Here is a 12,495-nt window from a genome sequence, read left to right as displayed (position 1 = left end):
TTTAAAGCCCTTAGTTAAAGGAAAAGTGAGAGAAAGCACCTAGAAAAAGGAAACTAGGATGGTGAAGTGTCTTGAGTTTACATCATATGGCTGTTGGTTAAAAATAAAAAAGCTAGGAATGTTTAGCTGGGAGAAGAAAAGATTTCATGTACATGATAACTGTCTACAAGAACTTGAAGGGCTGCTAAGTAATTAAGCACTTAGTGTGTTCTAAGCACTAGGTTAAGCACTGGAACTACAAATACTAGCAAAAAGAAAGACAATCCCTGCTCTCAAGAGGCTTATATTCTAAAGGGAAAAAGAAAAAGAGGAAGGATTGGATTTGTTCTCTTAACCCCCAAAGGGCAGAAACAGAAGGAATTGTTGGAAATTGTGCATCATGTGAGGAAAAAGCTACTTAACAATTAGAGCTGGTCCAAAGTAAGTTGCCTTGATAGGTTGTGAGTTCCCCCATTGGAAGTGTTCAAGTAGAGACAGGATAACCTTTGTTGGCTACATTATAGTAGATATTTCCTTCAGGTAAGGATTGGACTTGAGGTATTCTGTTGAGGTCTCTTCTGCATCTAAAATTCTGAGATTCTGCACATTGTCATGAGGGATAGAAGAGGGAGAAGACTGTCTTCCAGTATTGTTTTTGCCCCAGGAAAAAGTTTTTTTTAAAATCTTTAGGCCTCTGCTCATGGCCAGATGATTTTTGCCTGACTTTCATTGTTGATTTTTCTATTTAGTAATGTCAGGCAGAGGCTTATTTCATTGTTAGTAAACTACTAAATGGCTTCTCTTTAGGTCCTTTCCCAGATAGACAGTACTGTCATTTCAAGAGATATGTCTCAAGATTTCTGAGAAAATTTGATAAGACCATGAGCAAAATATTTTCTCCAATAATGTGCTTTGTAAAACTTCAAACTTTTCTGAGTCCTTCTAATTATGGTTTCAATTCTATTAGAGAGTGTACACTTCCTCCACAGAGCTGAGTCAGGTAGATTTGTAATTAAGGGAGCTTTAATAAATTATTAAACTGCCATAGCCCATTAATCAGAATTTCAGCTTCCTTACTGCCCTGCTTTGTCCCTGGAAGGTGTTGGGAACACAATGGCCCTACATCTGGCATCTCAGCCTTGACAAGGATTTGCCAGATACTGGTTTTCCATATACCTTGGGAAAGTATTTAAGTGGCAGCAGTGAAACCCAAAAGGGAGGGGAAGGCAATAAGGGAAGTTATTTTCATATTCCATATTCACCTTAATTAAAATGGATACCTATTTAAATTAGCTTTAAAAGATGGCTTTTTGATCAGGAGTATTTATTTACAATGAAGTCATATATCTCAACCCCTCTTGTCTTAATTAAAGGCGAAAGCCTGATTTAGCATCCACCTGCTTGCTATATTTGGTATATGGCTAGTTAAAAGAAAAAAAAAGGAGTTGCAATTTTCTTATTTCCTCTTCATCAGAGCGAGCCCAATAAGTCAAAATTCTCCTTTCCCGGAAAACAGGGTAATGACTCATGGAGGAGACTGGCAACATTCTGGGGGACAATAATGGCTATAATTTGAATAAAATGAAGGATTCTTATCAGAGTTCCTTCAAGAATTTTTGAATTCTTTCTCAGTCTACTCTTTGCTTTAAAATTTCAACTACTTGATGTTTTATGTTACTCACCATTTTAAAAAGTTTGGTAAGCAGAAATCCTTTAAATTAATTTCTTTTCTAATGAGGTAACAATTTATGAATTTTTAAATGTGGAAAAAAAAAGATAAAATATGGCTTTTGCCTTTGCTGTTACCTTTTCTGGATCACAAAGGAGAAGAGAGATGTCCCATCTCATGCTATAATCTCATCAGAGATAGGATCTGTTGTTATGATAGCTCCTTATGAAAACAGACTGAACTAAATTGGGTTCAGGAGACAGCTATGTTGTAGAGAAATGAGAACCAATCTGGCTTCAAAAGACATGGGTTTGAATTCCAATTCTGGTACATATGTGTTTATTTGTGTAATCTCAGGCAAGTCACCTCATCTTTCTGGGGGAGATGTGAAGAAGGCATTGGACATATTGAAAGGAATCTCTATGAAAAACCTATGAGAGGACAAGGACATGAGTCATATAGGATAGACCAGAATGAATAGGTTGCAAGCTGCATTTTGGAAGGACTTTACATCACAGAACCATTTAAATATTTAGAAGCCTATATACATGTATATCACATGATTTGAGAATCTCTTGTTCTGAATCTGGAACCTATCATTACTAGAACCAATATAAACTAATTATGTTTTCTTAAAATTCTCACCGAAGAGGGAAGGGATTCAGGGCTACGTACAGCTAGGAGGTGACATTTTTTCAAAACTACTAAGTCACAAGAGAACATAGGAGATGAGATGTGAGAAATAGTGAGAAATCTGAAAAAAAAATAGCCTAGATAACTGATAAGCTATTGGCACAGTCCTGCATGCAGAGAAAATACATCAGTGGTTTACATTTACTGAAGAAAGGGTAAGATAATAAAATAGAAAGAAGATGATCTCATCTCTGCAGTCATTTTGTATCTGGGTGAGGCATTGTATTTTGTGGTCTGGGAGAGCTTACCAAGCCCTGTTATGTGTGGAGAGTGCATTCATACTCCCAGGCAGTATTTATTATTCACTATGATTGAACTACCAGTGTGTCCTTACTCCCTGGCTCTAAATCAAATCCTTTGTGAGGCTTGTTAACTCTTGCTAGTCATTAAGAATGTCATTTAGTATATCCAAAAGCAAGACATTTCTAAATGGTAACTTGCTTTCCTAAGTGTTTCACCAACATCTAAAATCTAGATTGCACCCTGGGCAAATCTACCTGAGGCCTTATAATTCTCATTCACACTCACATATATCTGACTTGTTCTCAGAAGGGTTATTCAAGAACCAGTTTGAAGGAATTTGGATAACAGATTGTCCATAAAAGCTGAATGCTCTCAACCAGCAGTCAGCTGAGTTTCCTGGGCAGAGCCCTAACCTCTCTAATGATTTATTCATTGGTGATCATTGAAAAGAATCCATTACAACAAACACCAGACACAACTCAGTATTCCTCCATGGTGCAGGCAACTTATAGAGTCCTCAGAGAATTACTGAACACTGCTGAAGTATGTGCTATGTTGTCACATTGCAGAGATACAGAAAGAGTCCCCACATTACAGACAACATCCTCTGAATTTCTCCTACTATCCAGTTTGTAGTACTGTTCCAGCTAAATAACTAAAAATTAATTAAAAAAAATTCTTCCATCTATACTTACTCTGAAGTCTTATATTTATTTGAAAAAATAAGGGCTAGTAAATAACAACTAAAAGGAGCTTTTATTTAGCCTTTCACTTCATTATAAGAAACCATGCTGCCCATTTTCTTTTTTCTTTTTACATTTTGGATTGCATCTACTTTATTTTTTAAATAATTTAATTTTTCCAATGACACATAAAAACAATTTTTAACATTCATTTTTTAAACTTATAGGTTTATGTAGGTTCTTTTTCTTTTTAAAAAATCTCTTTGGGATATAGACTTAGTAGTGATATTGCTGGATCAAAGGATATGCACAGTTTGATTGCTCTTTGCACATAGTTCTAAATTGCTCTCTAGAATGGTTGGATCAGTTCAGAACCCCACCAACAGTGCTTTTAGTGTCCCAATTTTCCCACATCCACTCCATTTTTCATTTTCCTTTTCTGTCAATAGCCAAACTTACAGATGTTAAGTAGTACCACACAGTTGTTTTAACCTGAATCTCTCTAATTAATAGTGATTTGGAGCATTTTTTCATATGACTATAGATAGCTTTGATTTCTTTATCTGAAAACTGCCTGTTCATATCCTTTCACCCTTTCTCAGCTGGGGAATGACTTGTATTCTTATACATTTGACTCAGGTGTCTATATATTTAAGAAGTGAGGCCTTTATCAGATAAATCTATTGTAAACATTTTTTCATAGTTATGATTACTGAGTGTTTCCTTCCATCCTATTTTCCCCCTGTTTATCCTACTCTTTCTCTTCTTTCACCCTGTCATTCCTCAAAGGTGTTTTACTTCTGACAATGACCTCCCCCAATCTGTCCTCCCTTAGATAATTTCCTTCTCTTATTCTCTTCCCCTTCTATTTCCCTGTAAGGTAAGATCAATTTCTATGTTCAACTGAAAATATATGTTATTCCCTCTTTGAGCCAATACTGAGGAGAGTAAGGTTCAAGCATAGTTCACCACCTCCACATTTTCTCATGTACTGTAAAAGCTCTTTTGTATGCCACTTTTATGTGAGAAAATTTACTTCAATGATCATGACTTTCAGGTAGTCTAATAATTCTTAAATCATCTCTCCTGGATCTATTTTCCAGATCAGATGTTTTTCCAATGAGGGATTTTACATTTTCTTTGATTTTTTCATTCTTTTAATTTTGTTTGATTGATTCTTGATGTCTCATAGAGTCATTAGCTCACACTTGCCTAATTCTAATTTTTAAGGAATTATTTTCTTCAGTTTACTTTTGTACCTCTTTTTCCATGTGGCCAATTCTACTTTTTAAGAAATTGTTTTCTCCACTGGATTTTTTTCCATTTGGCCAATTGCATTTTTTATTAATTTATTTTAATTTATCAACAATCACTTCCATAAGCTTTTGAGTTTTAAATTTTTCTTCCCCTCCCTTTGCACCTCCCTCTCCAAGACAGCACACAATCTGATATAGGCTATACATATACATTCCTATTAAACATATTTTCACCTTAGCGATATTGTAAGGAAGAATTAGAACCAGTAGGAGGAACCACAAGAAAGAGAAAACAAAATAAAACAGAAGAAAAAAATAGTAAATAGTATGCTTCAATCTACATTCAAACTCCATAGTTCTTTCTTCTTTATGGATAGCATTTTTCATCAGGAGACTTTTAGAGATGTCTTAGATCCTTGTGTTGCTGAGAAGGGCTAAGTCTATCAGCATTAGTCATCACACACCATGACTGTTACTGTGTACAACGTTCTCCTGGTTCTGCTCACTTCACTCCACATCAGTCTATACACGTTTCTCCAAGTTTTTCTGAAGTCCGCCTACTCAGCATTTCTTATAGCACAATATATTCCATTACATTCATATACCACAACTTGTTCAGCCATTCCCCAATTGATGGGCATGCCACCACACACACACACAAAAAAAAACTGCTAGAAATATTTTGTGCATGTGGGTCCTTTTCCCATTTGTATGATCTCTGGGATACAACCCTAGAAGTGCTATTGCTGACTCAAAGGGTATACATATTTTTATAGCCCTTTGGGCATAGTTCCAAATTGTTCTCCAAAATGGTTGGGTCATTTTACAACTCCACCAACAATGCATTAGTGTTCCAATTTTCCCACATTTTCTCTAACATTTATCATTTTCCTGTTTTGTCATCTTGGCCAATCTGATAGGTGTGATGTGGTAGTCAGAGTTGTTTTGATTTGGATTTCTCAAATCAATAGTGATTTAGAGCATTTTTTCATGTGACTATAGATGGCTTTAATTTCTTCATCTGAGAACTGTCTGTTCACATCCTTTAACCATTTATCAACTGGGGAATAGCTTGTATTCTTATAAATTTGACTTAATTCTCTGTATATTTTAGAAATGAGGCCCTTATCAGAGACATTGGTTCTAAAAATTCTTTCCCAATTTTCTACCTTCCTTCTAATCTTAGTTGCATTGGCTTTGTTTGGGCAAAATCTTTTTAATTTAATGTAATCAAAGTTAACCATTTTGTTTTTCATAATGTTCTCTATCTCCTGTTTGCTCATGAATTCTTCTGTTCTCCATAAATTTGATAGGTGAACTATTCCTTGCTCTCCCAGTTTGCTTATAATATCAGCCTTTATATCTAAATCATGGACCCATTTTGACTTTTTTTAGGTATATGGTGTGAGATTTTAGTCTATGTCTAGTTTCTGCCATACTCTTTTCGAGTTTTCCCAGCAGTTTTTGTCAAATAGTGAGTTCTTATCCCAGAAGCTGGGGTCTTTGGGTTTATCAAATAGTAGATTACTATAGTCATTGAGTACTGTTTCTTGCATACCTAACCTATTCCACTTATCCACCACTCTGTTTCTTAGTCAGTACCAAGTAGTTTTGATGATTGCTGCTTTATAATACAATTTAAAATCTGGAATTACTAAGCCACATTCCCCTGCATTTCTTTTCATTAGTTCCCTTGAACTCCGGACCTTTTGTTATTCCAAATGAATCTTACTATTTTTTCTAGCTCTATAAAATATTTTTGGTAGTTTGATTGGTATGGCACTGAATAAGCAAATTAGTTTAGGTAGAATTGTCATTTTTATTATATTAGCTCCGCCTACTCATGAGCAACTCATGTTTTTCCAATTATTTAGATCTGACTCTATTTGTGAAGAAAGTGTTTTGTAATTGTGTTCATATAGTTTCTGGGTTTATTTTGATAGGTAGACTCCTAAATATTTTATAATGTCTACAGTAACTTTAAATGGAATTTTTCTTTCTGTCTCTTGCTGTTGGGCTTTGTTGGTAATATATAGAAATGCTGATGATTTATGTGGGCTTATTTTATAGCCTGCAACTTTGCTGAAGTTGTTTATTATTTCAAGTAGTTTTTTACTTGATTCTCTAGGATTCCCTTAGTATATCATCATATCATCTGCAAAGAATGATAGATTTGTTTCTTCTTTGCCTATTCTAATGCCTTCAATTTCTTTTTCTTCTCTTATTGCTAAAGCTAACATTTCCAGTACGATATTAAACAACAGTGGTGATAATGGACAGCCTTGTTTCACCCCTGATCATACTGGAAAAGCTTCTAGCTTGTCCCCATTACATATGATGCTTGCTGAAGGTTTTAGGTATATTACTCTTCTGTTAATCTGGGCAATTTATTTTGTTGTAAATATTTTTTGCTCATAGTGTTAGCTTATTTTCTGGCTTTTAAAAAGATTGAGCTCTCCTGCTGGGGATCAAGGGACACTGACCCAAGCTTCTTGTGCTGGGAGCCCAGGGCCTGGTCACTGGCTTTGTGTGCTGGGGTCTCAACTCATGACAGTCGGAGGCTGTAGGGTTCTGGCAGCTTACCTGGTGTTGGACTGGAATCAGCAACACTGGAACTCTAGGGGTAGGATTGGGTAGCCTGGGCCCTGGAAGTTGCCTGCTCACCCAGACCTTTTCTTCTTTTGGCTTTCTTCAACTCCTTTCTGATAGATGTTTCACTACCGCAGGATGTTTCTCCACCTGGAGGGAACTGTTGGAGTACTTCCCAGAGTTTTGCTGAGGCACTGGGAGACTTGACTGCTATGGAACACTGAGGCACATGGTTGTTTTTGAGCCAATTTCTGCTGGTTCTCCTGCCCTTACTGAGGCACTCCAGGGTCCTGGTGTTGGTATTTACCTACTCCACCACTTGGGGTTCAGGATCTCCCCCTGGTTATGCTGAGGTGGGGCTTTCCACTAGCTTGAGGAGATGCCTCCTGTTCTGTACTGCTCCCATTCCCCAAGGCAAAAGGGGCCTTTCCTGTCAATCCCTCAAGCTACCTGGGCTACCAGACTGATGTACCTCATCTTTCTGCTGGCTCAGCTGTTCCAGGGTTTTTCCTGGGGTGATATTTTCTGGGCTTTCAGAGGTTAATAGGGGATAGTGAGAGCAACTTACTTCTTACTCTGCCATCTTGGCTCCCAGAAGCAGAACCGCCAATTGCATTTTTAAAGGAATTGTTTTCTTCAGTCAATTTTTGTCCTTCCTTTTCCAAGCTATTAACTCTCTTTTGCCTACCTCTCATTTCTTTTCCCAGTTTTTCCCCTACCTCACTTACTCAACTTAAAATCCTTTTTGAGCTCTTCTAAGAAGGCTTTTTTTGCTTGAAACCAATTCACATTCCCTGTTGAGGTTTCCTATGTAGGCATTTTGACAATGCTGTCCTCATCTGAGTTTGTGTTTTGATCTTTCCTGTCACCATAGTAGCTTTCTATGTCAAGCTTCTTTTTTGTTTCTTGCTCATTTCTTGTCTACTTTGGGCTTTTAAAGTTGAGTTCTGCTCCTTGAGCACAGGAAGCACAGTCCAAAGCTTCTTGAATTTGGGGCTAGGGGCCTGATCACTGACTTTACACACTGTGGCCTCTGGTGCTAGCCACTTGCTTATTGTAAGGGGTGGCCTGGCCCAGTTGCTGGTGTTGTTGCCTGGGTTCTAAGGCTGGCAGTTTGCCTCCTGTACTAGGGCTATAGGCCTCACAGCTGGCCCGCTCTGCCACTGGCCTGCTGAACCATGAGCAATGGGCCTTTGTTGCTCATCTGTTGCTGTGGCTAAAAGCCTTCCCCTGGCTTGCCCAGATACCGTCTATGCTGGGCTGCACTCCCCTTTTACCCAAGTGAGACAGACCTTTTCTCTGAAGTCCTTTTAAGTTATTTTAAGCTGAGAAATTGTTTCACTCCATCTTTTTGTAGCTTCTGTCACTCCAAAATCTGTTTAGAGGCTTGATTTAATGTTGTTTCTGAGGGAAACTGTGGAATGCTCAGAGAACTTACTGACTTCTCTCCACCATTTTGGCTCCCTCCTATTCTTCTTAAAAACACTAGAAAAAATAGGAGTAAAACAACCTTTTCTTTGAATGATAACTAATATATTTCTAAAAATAAAAGCCAGCACTATCTGGAAAGGACATCAACTAGAGACCTTTTCAATAAGATGTATGGGTAAATCAAGGGAATGTTTTATCATGATTACTTAATGTTGTTTTTGTTTAGTTGACTTTCAAATACAAAACTCAAGAGAAGCATAAAAAGTAAACATGAAAGAGAAATCCTAATGGATCCAATGAGGTTAAACTATGTTCCTACATGGTGACATGATTCTTGTAACTCCTAAGAACTTTCTCAGTATTAGAGTAGTTAGAACGAGTATACATAGAGGGCATAGATGTGAGTTGACTATTGACGGGATAATATCTTTAAAAAATTATGGAATGACAGAGAGATATACTAAAAGAAAAATGACAGTTATCAAAATTATTTGGTGCAGGCTAAGAAACAGAGTGGTGGATAAGTTACACAAGACACAGTAGTAAATGACTACAGTAATCTATTCTGTGATAAACTCAAAGATCCCACCTTCCAGGGGGCAAACGGCTGGGAAAACTGGTAAATAGTGTGGCAGAAACTAGGTCTAGACAACATCTCACACTGTGTACCAAAATAAGGACAAAATGGGTACATGATTTAGACATAAAGAGTGATATAAGCAAATTAGGAGAGCTAGGAATAGTTTACCTGTCAAATCTATGGAAAGGGGGAGAATTTATGACTAAATGAGAGACAGAGAACATTAGTAATGCAAAATGGATAATTTTGATTACATTAGATTAAAAAGTTTTTGCACAAACAATCCAATGCAACAAAGATAAGTAGGAAAGCAAAAATCTGGGAAGTAATTTTTTACAGCCAGTGTTTCTGATAAAGGCTCATTTCTAAAATATATAGAGAACTATATATATAAGAATAGAAGTCATTCCCCAATTGATAAATGGTCAAAGGATATAAGCAGGCTGTTTTCAGACAAAGAAATTAAAGTTTATCTAGTCATATGAAAAAATGCTCTAAATCATTATTGATTAGAGAAATGCAAATTAAAACAACTTTGAGGTACCACCTCCCAACTGTCAGGTTGGCTAATATGACAGAAAAGAAAAAATGATGAATGTTGGAGATGTCGGAAAGTTGGAATTGTTGGTGCAGTTGTGAATTGATCAAACTATTCTGGAGAACCAATTTGAAACTATGCCCAAAGGATTATAAAACTGTGCATATCCTTTGATCCAGCAATATCACTACTAGGTCTGTATCCCAAAGAGATCATAAAGGACCCACATGTACAAAAATATTTATAGCAGCTGTGGCCAAGAATTGGAAATTGAGGGGATGTCCAACAATTGAGGAATGGCTGAACAAGTTAGGGTGTATGATTATGATGGAATATTACTGTGCTATAAGAAATAATGAGCAGATGGATTTCAGAAAACCCTGGAAAGGCTTACATGAGCTGATGCTGAGTGAAGTGAGCATAATCAGGAGAACATTGTACTGAGTAACAGCAACGTGTGCCATGATGAACTATGATAGACTTAGCTCTTCTCATCAATGTAATGATCTAAGGCAATTCTAAAAGACTCAGGATTCAAAATGCTATCCTCATACAGACAAAGAACTGTGGAGTCTGAATGCAGATCGAATCATACTATTTAGATTAAATCATACTATTTTCACTTTTTTGGGGGTTTTTCCTTTTGTTATGATTCTTCTTTCACAACATGAATATATTTATTATATTTAATATTTATTGATCATATACTATTATATTTAATATAGTATTGTGTGTATATATGATATATTGATATATAGTAATATATTTAATATGATTGTACATGTATAAACTATATGTCAGATTACTTTCCATATTGAGGAGGGAGGGAGTAAAAATTTGAAACTCAAAATCTCATAAAAGTGATTGCTGAGCTATTTTTTACATGTCATTGGAAAAAATAATTACCCTTAAGTGGGGGGAAAATAGGAATTTTATCTTCTCAAATGTCTTTTCCATATCAATTGATATAATCATATAATTTCTAGTTTTGATATTAATATATCAGTTATATTTATAGCTTTTTGAACATTGAAATAGCTCTGAATTCCTGGTATAAAACCAAACTGGTCATAGTACATAATATTTATGATATCCTACTGAAATCTACTTGCTAAAATTATATTTTAAAATTTTTGCACTAATATTCATTAGAAATATTTGAATATAGTTTTAATTGTTATTTATTTTCTAATTAATTTACATTGTTATTATTTCCATGTCCCACTTATTGAATATTATTTTTATTGTTTTGTGGGCCACAAAATATGTGCTTAATATCTCTGCTTTTCTGATTTTTTTCTGTGAATATTTTATACTCTAATGCATAGTAAATTTTTATAAATGTTCTATGCACAACTGACAAATTTATTATATTCCTTTCTATCCACCTTCAATTATCTCTAGACATCTATCATATTTAAGTTTTTCAAAATTATATTCAGGTCCTTAACTTTTTTCTTGTTTTGATTTAGATTTATCTTGGTCTGAAACTGGAACATTGACATCCCACATTATCCTAGTTTTGCTACTTTTTTCTCCATTGTTGAATCTTTTCCTTAAAGAATTTAAATGTTAGTTGAATTTATATTTCCTCCTGATAGTAAGTCATTATTTGTGTTACATTTCAGCAAAATGCAATTTTCTCTTTTATCCCTTTTAATTAGGCCTATTTTTGCTGTTACCTTGTCTCAGATCATCGATGCTATCCCTTTCTTTTTTCAATAAAATTGTAAAAGATATTGGTTCAGGCCTTTTATTTTATCACTCTGTATCTTTATGATATATCTGTCCTTCTTCTAAACAGCATGCTATTACATTCTGGTTTCTAATTCATTCTGTCATTCTCTTCTGTTTTATGGTTAAGTTAATTCCATTGGACAGCTAGATGGCACAATAGATAGAGTGCCATGCCTGGAGTGAGAAAGACTTATCTTCCTGAATTTAAATCTAGCCTCAGTCACTCACTGTATGACCTTAGGCAAGTCACTTAACCCTGTTTGCCTCAGGGTTTTTTTTTCTTCTATAATGTGAGCTGGAGAAGGAAATGACAAACCACTCTCGTATCTCTGCCAAGAAAACCCCAAATGGGGTCACAAAGAGTTGAACACAACTAAAGCAACTCAACAACAAATAATTCCATTTACATTTATGGTTAAGATTATTATTGTATATTTCCTTCCAATCTATTCTCTTACACTTTTCCTGCTTGCCAATTCCTACCCTGTCTTTAAAAAGAAGAGGATGGTAAGAAAGAATGTGTTTGTTTAACACTAGTACTCTAGGTTTGCTTCAATCTGTCTTGGGTTTCCTTCCCTTTTCTCTTTTTGACCCAGAGCCAATCAAACCTTCTTTTCCTTTCTTTCTTTTTTGTTAAACCCTCTTTAAGATCCACCCTACTTAGAGTTTTTTCCCCCCTTCCCTTATTGTGCTTTCCCTTTTATTCCTTTCCTCAGGTTTGTTGTTGTTGTTGTTGAGTAAAATGTATTTCTGTACCCAAATGTGTGTGTATGTATTCTTTCATCTGTTGACTAGTTCAAGAGAAAGAGAGGTTCAGGTGCTGAATGCTCCCAATACCTTATTCTCTTCATTTGTCTTCTACTCATCTATAAGACTTCTATTTATGTACCCCAATTAGATAAGGTAATTTCTCCAATTCTTTCTCTTCCTTTTTGTCACTTTCCATTAATCTTTTAAGACTATTAAAATATAATAAATACATTCCCAGATATTCTGTCTTATTAGACTACATCCCCTGGTGATGTTAGGGTTCTGAGAGAACATGTGTTCCCTCAAATAAGTATATCACCTCTTCATATTAGAATGTAACAGTTTAT

Source organism: Phascolarctos cinereus, unplaced genomic scaffold (genome assembly GCF_003287225.1).
Source record: "Phascolarctos cinereus isolate Bilbo 61053 unplaced genomic scaffold, phaCin_HiC Scaffold_4;HRSCAF=312, whole genome shotgun sequence".
Classification (NCBI taxonomy): Eukaryota; Metazoa; Chordata; class Mammalia; order Diprotodontia; family Phascolarctidae; genus Phascolarctos; species Phascolarctos cinereus.
Note: the sequence above shows the minus strand (reverse complement) of the source record.